This window comes from Saccoglossus kowalevskii, chromosome 22 (assembly GCF_978046115.1).
Source record: "Saccoglossus kowalevskii chromosome 22, keSacKowa6.1, whole genome shotgun sequence".
NCBI classification, from domain to species: Eukaryota; Metazoa; Hemichordata; class Enteropneusta; family Harrimaniidae; genus Saccoglossus; species Saccoglossus kowalevskii.
In genome coordinates this window covers 23,084,935-23,093,930 of record NC_140662.1, presented here as the reverse complement: position 1 = coordinate 23,093,930, position 8,996 = coordinate 23,084,935, and positions in this window count along the sequence as shown.

Sequence of the window (8,996 nt, the reverse complement as noted above, 5' to 3'; positions counted from 1 at the left end):
CGTTGTGGTAAATGCGTGTCACGCTATGGCGAATGCCTATCATGCAATGGTGAATGCCTATCATCTAATGGAACAATCACCAGTGTTGCTGGGTTAGGCTTTGTAGATTTATTTGAAGTTGAATCGTAATAAGTTGACAGTTATTGGCATAGCGAACCTGCTGGTTTGTTGTAAACTGAGTATACATGGTGTGTTTCTAAATCTCAAAACGGAATTAATGTCAAAAGACCATGTGACTGGCATAAGCAACTGCAACTTTTTGCTTGAACTAGGGTATGTTTCTATTGCAATATACACCTTGCAATACATTTACCAGTACCAAGTTAAGTTCCACTGCCACGTTACAAATTTGCCAGTTTTCTTCAACGACTTCTTTGTAAATATACACACGTTACAAACATGTCGGTGCAAAAGAAAATATTATTTTGACAGTCATGGACACATTCTGAATTACTGTTACTGGCAAATTAATTTTCTATCGGGACTAGACATCACGTTCTAAACCATCAACATGGTACTCGACTTAGTTGTGTTTTTTTCCAGAAAAAAGTTCTTAACATACTAGTATACACGGGATAAATAACATAACTGTTTATGTTCCAAGCGCAGTGCGGGCCTTTTGTGACAATTACACTACACTCCAAATATAATTCATTTGAGACCCATTTGAGACACCAATATGTGTCTTGTTGCTTCAAGGTAGGAAAATGTACTTAGAAATCAGTGTAGAAATATGATATAAATGATAATTTTACTAAATGTTAATGGTGCAATGACCATTGCAACCAGGTATTCCCGATTCTCGAATTTATTAATGCGTTTAAACGTTTATCGTTTGTGCGTTCACGCCTATTGCGTGATCCGAGGTCAACAAACCGGAAGGTAGGATAAATTTCGAATGTTTTAAACATACGTGTTTCCAACTCGTAGCAAATAAAATCCTCCCAAATAAAAGTGCCATTATCTTTCAATAAATTCATATCCGCCTCACACATTTTGCACAATATTCTGCATAAGCATGAAAAACGAACACTCAAATTATGTTTGGCTATAGCGTAATACATTTGGGGGCATTTTGGGAGTTAAAAAAACAATGTCTCGGTCCTTTTTATTTCATTTATTCCAAAAAGTCATGTTTTTTCGACTGGTAATTCACTTTTCTCAGCAGCATTATATAGTTCATCTAGCTGCCCCTTTTATTACTCACCCATGCTCACACCGCTATCTTCTATACACTGTTTTGAATATACTACTAACTTCTTTCAGGTTTGCAAGACTATTGTTCTTTTTGACTTTTTATTTCTGTACTACACTCACCCGTTGCCCGGTAGTTACGCATGCGCAAATAGAGAACCGGGAATTATTCATATTAATGTGAATTAATGAATGAATCGTATGCTCTCTGGGACATTCAAGCGATAATTCAATAAAGTTACAATACTTGAACCACTGGGCCAATGAAATAAGGGACAAAGTTGCAGCCTCAAACCCTCTTCTAGAAAATGATATTCAGCCGTAAACTATTTAGAATCAACTCCTCACTTTGTGGTTTGGGTGCGACACGAATCTTTATATAAGGTTAAGTTGTTATATAGTCTGTCCTGCATACACAATATATATACAAAAGTATAATTTAGCACAAACAATGTCACCACATTTTGTGGTTACTGGTGGAAATACAGGGTGACAACACGCATATTGAGATTATTTACCGAAATCTATGTGCAAGTACATGCAGCACCGTGTCTTTGTACTAGTCCGCATCTACGAGGGTCTCGGCTTAAAGATGAATGTGTATTTCTGTTCTGGATTTCATGACGTCATTGCAGCAGATTACTCGCGATATTGTATCTCATTATTGAGCATCAAGGCCCCATATCATGGATATGAATACAATGTTGTTTTCGAAAACAAATAAGAAAAAAACTATTTAAAAAGAAGCGAAATTGTTAGATAAAAAGTATTTCATACTAAAATCATCATCAAATAAAATGTCCATTGCCAATAACAACGGATTTCAATAACTAAATCTGGCAATTGTGTGAGGGCATCGTCGTCTGCTCTTTGCGCTAAAGCGTGTTCGGTCGCCATGTTCCATCTAGGATGCGCGCTTCTTGATGCCGCGACTGATGGCGGTGATTGTGTTGATGAACTAAGGTTAGCCCGGAGTGATTTGTCCAAGCAAATGCGATAAACGAAGTGGGGGTATGTCCACAGAGCGCGAGTACAGAAAGATGAACGACGTACCAATCACGGTGTGCTGTTCGCTCGGGCGATCACTACAAAGCTACTCTACACCACACATCAGTTCCTCGTACACTCGCAATGTAAATGATTTAAATACATGTACAATAAAATTTGATACATTAAAACTAGTTCATTTCTTAGTTTGTCATATGAGATTGTGGAAACAACTTCCAGAAAGACATTTTAATTATGCAGATTCACGGGCCAGTACCTGTGAAAGTGAAAAACACCACCCTTTCCCGCTAATTTCGGAACGCACATGGGGTAGTAACGGCATATGGAGTGACCCCCCCCCCTGGGATTTGTATCCAAGTTTTCCGCTTGTTGGTGGCAGCAAAACCACTAGTATTGACAACACTACAAAACTCAAGCACACTTTGTGCTCCATATAAGTACTCGGTTCACGCTTGGCACATATATGTCGCACAAATTGAGCTTTTGCTCAATATGGGTTGGCTGGTCGTTCATTATTATTGTTCAAATATTTATAGTACTCTCAGAAATATGAACATAAAGCACAGGATGCACTGACAAGATGTTGATCAATGAAACGAGCAACCATCATACCATGAAGTTATATGAAATCATCTTAGTCAACTGATTACTAACGAGAACTTATCTTATTTAGCGTTTACGCCCATATTTTTGCTTCGAGGCAATACATATTTGAATATTTTTTGTAAATAATTTTATCGTAAATAGGGTTTATTGTTTAAATAATGATTAAACTTTCTAGTTATAAATTAACAGTACAAGTAATAAAATGATTAAACATATACAGGTCTTGTAACAAACACTTTATTAACATCATCATTTAATATATCAATCTAAATGATCTCCAAGAGAGTATTGAAATACAACTATAATAGTTAATGTGTACAACATAAAAACAACTAATACTCTTGTAATAGAAGACATAGCAGTTTGAAATATTTAACATTGACAACAAAAGATTAGAACATGACACCATTGAATTCCATTGAATTCCATTGAATTCCATGTTTGTTAAATAAAATGAAGTCAACCAACCTGTATACTTGAAACATCATATTTGCATGTGTTGATTGTATTGGCATGCTGACTCTAGGCTTTGAATGTAAACAGGTTACAAGTCAGTGCGCCATTCTAACCCTATACAACCACAAATTGTTACGACTCGTTACCAAAATCTACTTGGTGTATCACGTTTACATCACTACAAATTAGTTTCATGGCTTTACTACTACCAAGTTTAGCTTTTATTCACCTATAAAACGAGCGTCTTCATGCTGTCAACATATATCAGAGGGTGGGCGAGGGAGATAGCTGATACAGGTTACACAAAATTAAAAAGGCATTTTACGTTTTTACAAGAAATAAAATGAAAATTTCATGTATAGTGAAAATGGGTTTTTACACTTTACGAAGATAAAACAAATTCATAATTACATTTTACAGTTATTTTCATAAATTTGATTTAAGAGCCAAAGAATATCACACATAGAATAATCTCCGGTGAATGCGTTCTGCTGTGACAAATCTCATGGGTTTGTGTGACGCATATGCGCGAATCAGGCCAGGAATTAATGTCGAACGTTAACGTGCGATATTAGTTCCGGTTTGATATATTTTCCGGTGTTCTACTAAGAACAATGCTTGACGAGGACACTTGCACACCGCATTAAATAAAATGTAGATAACATTGCGTACATGTCATTGTAAAAGTCAGAACATCGTGTTAACTTCGAACGTCACGCTAAATCGCTCATTGTTTTAGCAAATGAGCATACAAATTAAATATACATATAATATTAATAATAATAATAATAATAATAATAATAATAATAATAATAATAATTCACTAAACAAACTACAGTGAGTATAGAATATATAATCATGATATAATCTGTTCAGATATAGAGGTAAGAAATGGATCTTTTGACAAGTTATTAAAATAATATTATAGTGACAAATAAAAATCTGATGCCAGACAAAACATCAGAAATATAATATACGAGGCGAAACAATGATCATCATTGTCTGTTGTAAGGATTAGCTTTTAAACTTAACAATTGTTTAATTTCATTATGTTATTGACGAAATAACTATAAATTATAACAAGTTTTGTATTTGCGACTTGAATACTAATAATTTTTACTGAATACTAATAATAATATACTACTACCTTGAATGGGTCTCTCTCAGATTTTGTGTCAATAATGTATTTTGTTTTTAAATATTTTGGGTCATTTATGTCAAAACTGCTATTTCCGACGACTTCTTGAAAACTACCAGCTCAATTCATTTGATACATGTTATGTAGGTATCTTGTGTTAATCTCTATTAGATATGTTCTTTTTGTGACGATATCAACTATTCTCAATTCTTAGCAATTATTTTTCCATGTTTGGAAAAATAAAATTATACATGAGCATGCTTGACATGTATGTGGAATCATCGATAAAAGGAAACTAGAAGAGAAAACTTTTTCACATTTTATTTTAGTAAAACAATAGAATAGTTGAATTACAAAAACAATGCGACACGTATTATGTACAACGCCAGGCAAAATAATATTAATCATTTATAATCCTTAAGTAAATAACACATCTGGTGTTTACACAAGCAGAGGTGCTCGCTAGGTTGTTGTATTTTGTTTATAAATGTACTATTTGTATTTACTGATAGTTTTACGGAAATAGTTTCAAACACAGTCTTTGCTGTTATATACATTTATTTAGATTTTGGATTACTTAATATATAGAACTGCATAGATTCAATCAACAAGATATAAAATATGCGTGTGTGGTCGAAACTTCCTACATTCGAGATATACGTTACAACTTAGCCATCTGCCGTCGATGCATCAACAGCAGAACGTTTATTTTCATTGAACAATGCACATTATTTACGAGAATCCACTACACCGCGAAGAAAATTCAAGAACTGCATTGCTCTTGTGCGACGACCTCACTCGGAAGTTTTAGTGCACGGGAAATTCTTCGCATGATACCGGGCTTCAAATGAGGAATTACAAGTTTGTAATTTCGTACGAATTACAACATTTAATGTGGAAAATGGTTTATACACTTACAAAAAATAAGATTTGTGTACGAATTACGGAAGAATAGGATAGCTGATTACGTTTTACACCTTGCTCATGTCTACGAAATTACGTTTTTTTATTTTTTAAATTACATTATTACGAAAAATAAAAACAATTGATTACAGCTTACGAAAATACCCCTTGCCGACCGTCATATCACCTGATTCGCAACTATGGGTTGTAAATCGGGCACACTAATGTTTATGACTTATTTAATACATGATTGTCAAAGCTGAGGTGATAGAACGGTCAACCAAACTAATTGCACAAACAAACAATATGTTATCTGTAATAATTGAAATGTGTGCAATTTTGGCGCGACACACAAAGCTTACCTACATGCTATGAGGATATTTTCAACAATTTGGTCTACCATCATGTTGTGAATATATCGTGCATACACGATCTCTAAAATTTAAAAGAAAGCGAAAAACGACAAGAAAAAATCTCGTTACCGTGATTTTCAAGTAACCGACCGATTTTCATGTAGCTGACCGATTTTCATGTAGCCGACCGATTTTCATGTAGCCGACCGATTTTCATATAGCCGACTGATTTTCATGTAGCCGACCGATTTTCATATAGCCGGCCGATTTTCATGTAGCCGACCGATTTTCATGTAGCCGACCGATTTTCATATAGTCGGCCGATTTTCATGTAGCCGACCGATTTTCATTTAGCCGACCGATTTTCATGTAGCCGACCGATTTTCATGTAACGGAGCAATTTTCAAGTAGTCGACCGACTTTTTTCAAGTAGCAGAACGATTTTCAAATAGTCGACGGATTTTCATGTAGCGGACTAATTGTATATATGGGCCACCGTACAGGTCTGTGCAGTGTCCTATGACATCTATGTACCAAGTTTCATTGAAATGTGACAATTACTACTTGAAATATCAAAAGCTGAAAATTAATTAATTATGCTAATTAGGTAATTAATATCTACTGATATTACCATAAAAACTTTCAGGTTTGTGCAGTGTCCTATGACATCTATGTACCAAGTTTTATTGAAATGTGATGATTAGTACTTGAGATATCAGTGGAAAAGCCGAAAATTGATTAATCATTATGCAAATTAGGTAATTAATATTGCACAGATTTTTACCCAAAAGTAATCAAATCTGTGCATTATTTTGGAGCATCTGTGTGCCAAGTTTCATCAAAATCCAATGAGTGATTCTTTAGATATCAGTGGAAAAGTCATGAAACAGCCAAAAATCAGCTAATAATCATGCAAATTAGGTAATTAGTATGCATGGATTTTTACCAAAACCTAATCAAATCTGCGCATTGGCCCAGAGCATCTATGCACCAAGTTTCATCAAAAACTGATGTATGGTTCTTGAGATAGCAGTGGAACAGACGGACACACATACACACACACACACACACACACACACACACACACACACACACACACACACACACACACACACACACACACACACATACACACATACAGACACACTAACTGCAAAGACTCCCTTTTTGTGCTTCGCACACGGGAGTCAATAAAATATCAATCGAATAATTAGGAATACAAATGAAAACAACATATTCCTTTCAAAAGTCATTAAACTGTGCAATATATTGCAAACAACCAAAACACTTCTTAGTGCTAACAATGAACGATTATTATTCAAACGATATCCATTGCCCATATTCCACTCTGTAGAACGGAATTGAACTCGGCCCGAAATTCTGGATAATTAGAATATGATATTGGAGCTCAAGTGTATTGCCACATGTGTGAGCTACAGGACATTGGCCTAATCTTTCCAGCTGTACAAAGACCAATTTTAATGGTTCTGAAAGGCATTAAGATAGATCCTGTACAAAAACGGAAAAACCTCTCAAGAGTCTTCACATACATTTCTCTCACATATCGCTGCAGATGGTTGTGAACTACTTTCTCTTCCATGCTCATTACACTTGGACACTCTATTAACTTACACATGGCTTTCTTTCTTTGTATATGTTGTCAAGATTCTTGATGCCAATATTTGCCGCAAGTGGTTTTTAAAATCATTCTCCTTGAATCAATAACAAACATCGGCTCCTGGATCATTTTCTTGTGCGCAATCTCATGCAGTATATCTGGAAAGCTTTCTGCTGTTGGGGATTTACGACAAGCATGGCAGTCAAGACTTTCGATAAGCTCTTCCTCGTCTACTGTACAGTGTAATCATTAATAGCTCTTTGAAATATATCACGCTCTGTTTCTGAGACGAAAAGGCAATAGTCATCTTGTAAATTAGATGTGTCCTGCGTTCTATGAGCGTCTCCGAACAGGATTTCATTCATGAATGACTTTGCAAGACTTATTGGAAAATACCTGATTTTTTGCCAGCCTTTCCAAATTATCCTTGCAGTTCTATTTCTCGCGAGAGTAATCATGTCGATATATGTTGCCAACTGTAGATCTTTCATAGAACTCAGCCCAAAATCTAGTAAAACAATCTCGAGTTACTCCATCACCATAGGCAAGTTCAACATCCCAATTCGGCAAAATTAATTTTACATTGATATCATCGAGAATGCTTGAGTCGGAAAAGCTGTCTATCATTTCTTTCATCACATTACTACTGTGAATCAATAGTAGTCTAGTCCTTGCTGGTTCTTGTACCTCAAGGTCATCATGGTTAGGTGAGTTGTTGTCTGAATCACTATTGTAGGGAAGGGTTTCATCCATATTATTTCCAGTATAAACTACATTTCTGCAAAATTGTACAGTGTCTGAGTACTCTTGTTCTGCTGACACAAATACGGCGTATATACTGTAAGCAGCATCAACAATGATATCGCTGCTTGCTTATATTTCACCTGTAGTTCCTGACAATAGATCACCAGACGTAGCATACATGGTTTGTAGCTCGTTGTTAACATGATCACAATTAGAACCACTTGCCTCAGATGATGTTGTTGGTTCATCTGTTAGGGCTTGGGGTTCTTCTGTAACGTGCTCAGCTCCCTCCTCTGACAACTTCATCTTTGTTGTGAGATTTAAACGTAACATTCTAAATCCAGTCGTACTATACAGGTTCCCAACAGTACTATGATCATCTACTGTATTGTCTTGCATGTCTTTGAGATCAAACTCAAACTCTTCCACACTTCCTTTGTTGGACACACCATTGGGAAAAAACAAGGATTTACCAATTTGTATCATTTCGTCTTTTCGACTGGATTTCTTGAGCGGATCTGCTTGTAGGCATTCAAGGAGGGGTCATAATGAAGCCATCCTATTTTAACCTTTCGTTTAGATTTAGCGGCATTGTTGTTTCCAAACCTTCTTGTTGGGCACTCAGAGATGTTGTTGTCGTCATCGCTTTCCAATAAAGATTCCTGACTTGTCTGTCTTGCTTTGCGTAATTTAAATTTTCTCCTGATTTTGTTCAGTAGAGCATGCTTTCTGCTTTCCGATTTCGGAGCAGTCTGTACAAACCTTCGGCAAAAATCCACCACTGCAATTCTATCACCGTAAGAAGAGATATATTTAGACAACATTTCGCCATCCATAAGAAGGATAACTGTTGGGTCAATCTGAAAGAATACCATACAAAACAAAATGTAACTATTAAATATGGTAGTTTCCTCTCACCATTGACTCAATGCATTCAGCTATAAAAAATAAAAAATAACAAGAAATGTCAATATTT